Genomic DNA, 6,883 nt, shown 5'->3' with positions numbered 1-6,883 from the left:
CATGGTAGTCTACTCACAGTCCGTTCTTTATAAGTAATTGGAGGTCTTGGAAATTTTGACAACATCAATTAAATCTCTTGATAACCCAGTTTTCAGGATGGTTGTGTGTCTGTGCCTTGAGAAAAGCATTATTTAGTAGTTAAATCTGAACAGTGACCTTTCAGATTTATATCCACTGTTTTGATCCTGGGGTGTTAAGGTTTTGGGCTTAGTCTTCATGGGAAAGCTGCAGCAGAATGTGTGAGGTGTGTGTGTGTGTGTGTGTGTGTGTGTGTAAATATACAGCAGCAGAATGTTTTCACATAGCTTTTCCCTTCTTCCTTCCACATTGCTGTGTTTCAGAAGACTGGGTGCTGACCCTGATGTGTAGAGACTCTGCAAATCCCTGATATGAGATCTGTGTTCTCTCGTAGATTGACGGAAGGAATGGTTCCAAGCCTATGAGTGACTGTGTGCTTCTAGATGTTCCTCCTGTTGCCCTCATGGCTTCTGGCTTCTCCTTAAGTTCTCTGTGGTGATTCAGATGCTGGCATCACCAACAGTGTTACCATGGCAGAAGTGATGGTCACAACACTGGTACTGGTTCTCAAGGGTCCTGTCACAAATCTACCCCCCCTAAAATCAGCCTCTGGCTCTTTCTCCTGTTTGAGAACATGGCCTTGAGTTAAAAGACTCATATTGCAGGAAGCTTATCCCCTCCTCAGTTCAGGCAACTCTGTGGCTATGAGGTGGTGGGTGTCTGTGTGCTTTTTATTGGGGCAGGGGAGGACTTTGCATGATTGATAACTCTCTCAACAAGGCCTGTCACTCTGGATCCAGACTCTGATCACCACAGGCTTTCTGTCTAATGAAAAGATGCATATGCACATATGAGAAATGCAGTGTGTTGGATTTTGAGGGCATCATATCAGGAAGATGTTACTGGGAAGTGGTGATAGAGAAAGGATGGTTCAGCAGGTGGACTCTGGGAGTCTGAAGGAAAGATATGAAAAGAATAGATTGGCATGAGGAATTACCAGATAGAGGGTTTTAGGTCCTGGGGAAGTTTAAGGATAGATGTTGTGCCTGGACTGATCCTGTGACTTGGTTATTTCCTAGGCAAAATCCCTGCCAGGGTGGGGGTTTTCCTGGACTACAGTGAAGGGGATGTCTCCTTCTATAACTTGATGGATGGTTTTCATATTTTCTCTTTCCCTCCAGTTTCCTTCTGTGGAACTCTCTTTCCATACTTCATGTTTATGTATGGAGATGTGTCCATGACAATTTGCTCCATGGAGAGTCTGAGGGGCTCCCTATACAGCTTGACAATTCATTTCCTTTAGAGGCGATCCTGAGCACCTCAATGGAGGGGTTCAACGCTGGCTGTGGTGTTGATGGTGCTCACCCAGAGGCTGAATCTCCATTACTTCCCTGAAACTTTCAGGTTTTGTTCCCACAGGGTCCCTTGCTGTCCTTGATCCCCCACTGTTGCCTTTCCTTTGGCTACAGACTCCCTGTGGCAAAATCTCCTGAGATGATACTTGGAAGGCTCACTGGGCTTGTCCTCCTGCTCTGTGTTCAGACTTCATATGTGTGGTTATGAGAGTTCTATTCATGTCCTATATTCAGATAGCAGAAGAAAAAATTTGACTGTTTTGGAACTGGCTTAGGGAATGTGGAATTTAACTATGAGGAGCCATTTTTGTTTTTTTTTGGTTAAAATGTATTTAAGACAGGTGTGGCACCACATACCTGTGGTCCTAGCTACTGGGGAGGCTAAAGTAGGAGGATCACTTTAGCCCATAATTTTGAGACCAGCCTGGACAGCATAGTGGTACCCTATCTCAAGAAAAAATCAAACAAATGGGACACACATTACTGGACTTGAATGTTTGTAGAGGAACCTTGAGGTTGAGAATGGTCACTTGTTCTATTTCTGCAGATGATAGAAAGTTTATCATCCAGAAATTTCCAGAGAAATGAATAATGTGTTAGTCACCTTTTTTTTTCTCTGTGAGAAAATCAACCTGAAGGAGAAGAGATTTATTATCCTCCCAGTCTTAGAGGTTTCAGTTCATAGTCACCTGGCTCCATTGTTTCTGAGGCAGAATGTCATGTGATGACAGGGAACAGGTGATGGAGCAAGTGTCTCACCTCATGGAAGATAGAAGGCAAGGGTTCAGGGAGGCAAGAGCAAGAGAAACAGGGGGCCCAGGACAAGACTGTCTTCAAGGACACAGCCAAGTTACCTACTTCCTTCCTGTTTCCTAGTCCCCACCTCCTCAAGTTTCTACCACCTCCTAAAAAGGCCACCAGCTGGGGACCAAGCTTTTAACAGATGATCCTTTGGAGAATATTTCAGTTCCAAACTCCAATGAATGATGGAGTTTTAAGAGAAGAGTCCAACATTCTATATTATCTGCTTCCTATTTCGGATGAATAAAACATACCTCTTATTCCATAACAAGGTAAATTTCTGGTACCATTGAGAATGTTGTGATATGTTAATCCAGGGAATTAAAGAAAAGGCAATAGACCCCCCCCCCTCCTTAAAAAAAGCTATTAGTACATATTCATCATACAAAATATTGGGTTTTACTTTGATATATTCCATGCATGCATATAATGTACTTTGATCATATCCACACTTCCTGCTACCCTCTTTGACTTTTCTCTCCATTTCCCTTTTGTGTCAATACTACAACTGAGAAAACAGAAGTATTACTTGAGTGAACATAAATAAAAAAGAGAATTTTCAGATGCAAGATGAATTACAGCAAGCTTTGACCATAAGCTTGGAACTTGTGATACTCCTGCCTCAGGGATTACAGGCATGGGCCACCATAGTGGGCTGTTTTTCTACCTACGGTGACAGGAATTTCAGAAACAGGTGAGTAAATTGAGGAGTCATCTTGTGATTGTCAGTAAGTCATGTGGGCATACTTTTAAGACCAAGGGGTGCACTTAATCTGTGGGGTTTCTGCTCATTCCTTAATTGAATTATAGGACACCCAGATATGTGCAGAGAGTTGGAGAATAACTTGGTGTGGAAAACTCTAAACATTTGGTGTCAGAAGTGTTCTGGAGTGTATTATGAAAGAGGACACCTGGTTAGTTGGAGCATTACAGATACCTTTCAACCTTACAGTGGACCATAGTCCCATCTTCCCCATTGAGTTCTGAACCTCAGTCTCACTGGGGACCCTATCGTACATTGTTTCCTTCCTTTGCTACTCTGCCTCATCCCAAGAGGTAGTACCTGCTTTCTGTATGCCATTTCTGCATTCTTTGGAGCCTTCTTTTACTTCTTTTAGTAGAAAACCACCTTTAATTGTTAATTCTTTTTACTTTTTCAGTGCTAGGGATTAAACCCAGGGCCTCAGGAATGAATAAGTCTATATTAAGTTTTCCTTATTCAAATGATTTATGTGGTTTCTGGACTTTGATGGAATCATCTAAACCACAATAACCTAGTACCTGTTAAAGCAGGGTGCTGAATTGCTCAGAGCATGTGAGAAAGAGTAACTGAGGCATTAATCAATTTAGTAAAATGGTTAACTCCTACAATAAGGAAAGGAGAAGGAGGAGGATGGAAGCAATAGTGTTCATCTCTTCACTCCAAAATTGTTGTGCCCTCATCTCCCTGTCAGTCTACTTCAGAATTATATCATCTGATTTAGAATGTGATGACATTAATGCTAGATCATGTTGCTCAGAATTTCTTGGCCATACCATTTTCAGCATGTTTTGCTTGTTTCACTTAACTGCTTCATCTTTCCTCTCAACTTACCTGTTGGTACTTGGAATATAGATTCGCTCATTATGGTGCCAAGTGGTAACATGGGGGGTTACAAAATTAAGGTCAACTGAAGTCACACATGAAAGAACCCATGACCAATCTTTGTTTCCACTTGCTTCATTTCCTCATGAATTTTTATAATATGATTTTAGCTGTGATCAATGACTGATGCCAGAGAAACTGTGGTTGGAGTTAATATACACTACAGTGTCATATGATCAACCCAAACTGAGTCATAGAACATACACAATTTATACATATCAATTTCAAGCAAGGAATTAGATGACAGCATCAAAAGCCTATCAAAAAAAAATCCTGAGACCAGGCAGATTCACAGCTGAGTTGTACAGGACCTACAAGGAAGAATTAATACCAAATACTCCTCAAATTATTCCATGAAATAGAATAGGAAGTAGTCCTTCTGAACTCACTCTACAAAGTCAGTATCATCCTGATACCAAAACCAGGCTGAGACACATCAAGGAAAGAAAATTTCAGACAAATATCCCTGATGAATATTGAGGCAATAATTCCCAATGACATTCTGGCAAACTGCATACAAGAGCATATTAAACAAGTAGTACACCATGATCAAGTGGGGTTCTTTCCAGGGATGCAAAGTTGGTTCAACATATGGAAAGCAATAAATATAATTGATCACATCAATAGATTTAAAGAATCATATGATTTTATCAATTGATACAGAGAAAGCATTTGACAAAATACAGCACCCTTTCATGTTCAAAACACTATAAAAACTTGGAACAGTAGAAACATACCTCAACATTGTAAAAGCTATCTATGCTAAACCCTAGGCCAACATCATTCTAAAAGGCGAAAACTTGGAAGCATTGTTTCTAAAAACTGGAACAAGACAGGGATGCCCCCTTTCACCACTTCTATTCAATATAGTCCTTGAAAAACTCTGGCCAGAGCAATTAGACAGATGAAGGAAATTAAAAGGATACAAATAGAAAAAGAACTCAAATTATTATGTGTTGGTGACATGATTCTATACTTAGAGGGTCTAATAAACTTCCCCCGGAAAACTTGTGGAATTAATGAATAAATTCAGCAAAGTAGAAGGATATAAAATCAATACCCATATATCAAATGCATTTCTGTACATCAATGATGTACTCTGACAGAGAAATTAGGAAACTTATCCCATTTGCAGTGGCCTCAAAAAATATATAAAATCCTTGGGAATGAACGTATCCAAATAGGTGAAAAACCTCTACAATGAAAACTACAGAACACTAAAAAATGAAATTGAAGGAGATCTTAGAAGATGAAAAAAATCTCCCATGCTCTTGGATAGGCAAAATTAATATTGTCAAAATGGCCACACTACCCAAAACACTATACAGATTCAATGCGATTCCAATTAAAATTCCAATGTAATCCCTTATAGAAATAGAAAAGGCAATTATGAAATTTATTTGGTAAAATAAGAGACTCAGAATAGCCAAAGCAATCCTTATGAAGAAGAATTAAGCAGGAGGCATCACAATACCAGACCTTAAACTATACTACAAAGCTACAGTATCAAAAACAGCATGGTATTAGCATCTATATAGACATGTAGACCAATGGTACAGAATAGAGGGCACAGAGACAAACCCAAATAAATATAGTTATCTTATACTAGACAATAGTACCGAATAGATAGCCTCTTCAACAAATGGTGCTGGGAGAACTGGAAATCCATATGCAGCAAAATGAAAATAAACCCCCAACTCTCTCCATGCACAAAACTCAACTCAAAGTGGATCAAGAACCTAGGAATTAGTCCAGAGACCCTGCGCCTAATAGAGAAAAAAGTAGGCCCAAATCTTAATCAGGTCAGATTAGGCCCTGACTTCCTTAAAAAAGAGTCCTAAAGCACAAGAAATAAAATCAAGAATTAATAAATGGGATGGACTCAAACTAAAAAGCTTCTTCTCAGTAAAAGAAACAATCAATGAGGTGAAGAGAGCCTATGTTTTTGGAGCAAATTTTTGCCATGCACACGTCAGATAGAGCACTAATCACCAGGATTTATAAAGAACAAAAAATTAAATTACAAAAATTAAATTACAAAAAATTAAAACAAACAAACCAGACAATCCAATCAACAAATGGGCTAAGGAGCTGAATGGATACTTTTCAGAAGAAGATATACATTCAATCAACAAATATATAAAAAATGTTCAACATTTCTAGTAATTAGAGAAATGGGAATCAAAACTACTCTAAAATTTCATCTCACACCAGTCAGAATGGCAGTTATCAAGAAACAGACAATAATAAATGTTGGTGAGGATGTGGGGGGGAAAGGTACACTCATACATTGCTGGTGGGACTGCAAATTGGTACAACCACTCCACAATAGCTAAACTGTGGAGCCAACCTAGATGCCCTTCATTGGATGAATGGATAAAAATTAAATGAAATTTTACTCAGCAATAAAAGAGAATAAATCATGGCATTTGCAGGTAAATGGATGGCGCTGGAGAAGATATTGTTAAGTGAAGTTAGCCAATCCCCCCAAAAAACTAATGCCAAATGTTTTCCCTGATATAAATAGGCTGACTCATAGTGGGGTAGGAAGGGGGAGCATGGAAGGATCAGATGAATTCTAGATAGGGGAGAGGTGTGGGAGAGAAATAGAGGAGGCTGGGGATTAGCAAGGATGGTGGAATGTGATGGACATCATTATCCAAAGTACATGTATGAAGACATGAATTGGGTATCAATCTACTTTATATACAGAGATATTAAAATTGTGGTATATATGTGTAATAAGAATTGCAATGCAAAAAAAAAAACAAAGTACATATGTAAAGACATGAATTGGCATGAACATACTTTATATACAAAGATTTGAAAAATTGTGATCTATATGTGTAATAAGAATTGTAATGCATTCCACTGTTGTGTATTTAAAAAATAAAATCAATTAAATTTTAAAAAATGGTGCAATCAATATGGAAAGCAGTATGGAGATTACTTAGAAAACTTGGGATGAAACCACCATTTGACCCAATCCTTTGTCTATACCCAAAGGATGTAGTAACACAGCCACATCATGTTCATAGCAGCTCAATTCACAATAGTTCAATT

The 6,883-nt window shown here is 38.8% G+C and overlaps 1 protein-coding gene and 1 pseudogene across 1 annotated transcript in view; both read left to right on the top strand.

The window, feature by feature from the left end:
- The first annotated feature begins 336 nt into the window (after positions 1-336).
- Positions 337-6,883, top strand: part of LOC124080039 (butyrophilin subfamily 1 member A1-like) — a 28,773-nt gene continuing 22,226 nt past the window's right edge. Inside the window, exons 1-2 of the mRNA XM_058573092.1 lie at positions 337-2,447; positions 2,696-2,869. The gene's annotated coding sequence lies outside the window, so the exon portion shown is untranslated. The remainder of the gene's footprint in view (positions 2,448-2,695; positions 2,870-6,883) is intronic.
- Positions 2,864-6,612, top strand: LOC131423462 (protein cornichon homolog 4-like; annotated as a pseudogene).

Source organism: Marmota monax, unplaced genomic scaffold (genome assembly GCF_021218885.2).
Source record: "Marmota monax isolate L192 unplaced genomic scaffold, Marmota_monax_Labrador192_F-V1.1 WCK01_AAM20220418_F8-fsc00693, whole genome shotgun sequence".
Taxonomy (NCBI): Eukaryota; Metazoa; Chordata; class Mammalia; order Rodentia; family Sciuridae; genus Marmota; species Marmota monax.
Note: the sequence above shows the minus strand (reverse complement) of the source record. Positions and strands in the feature narration are given on the sequence as shown.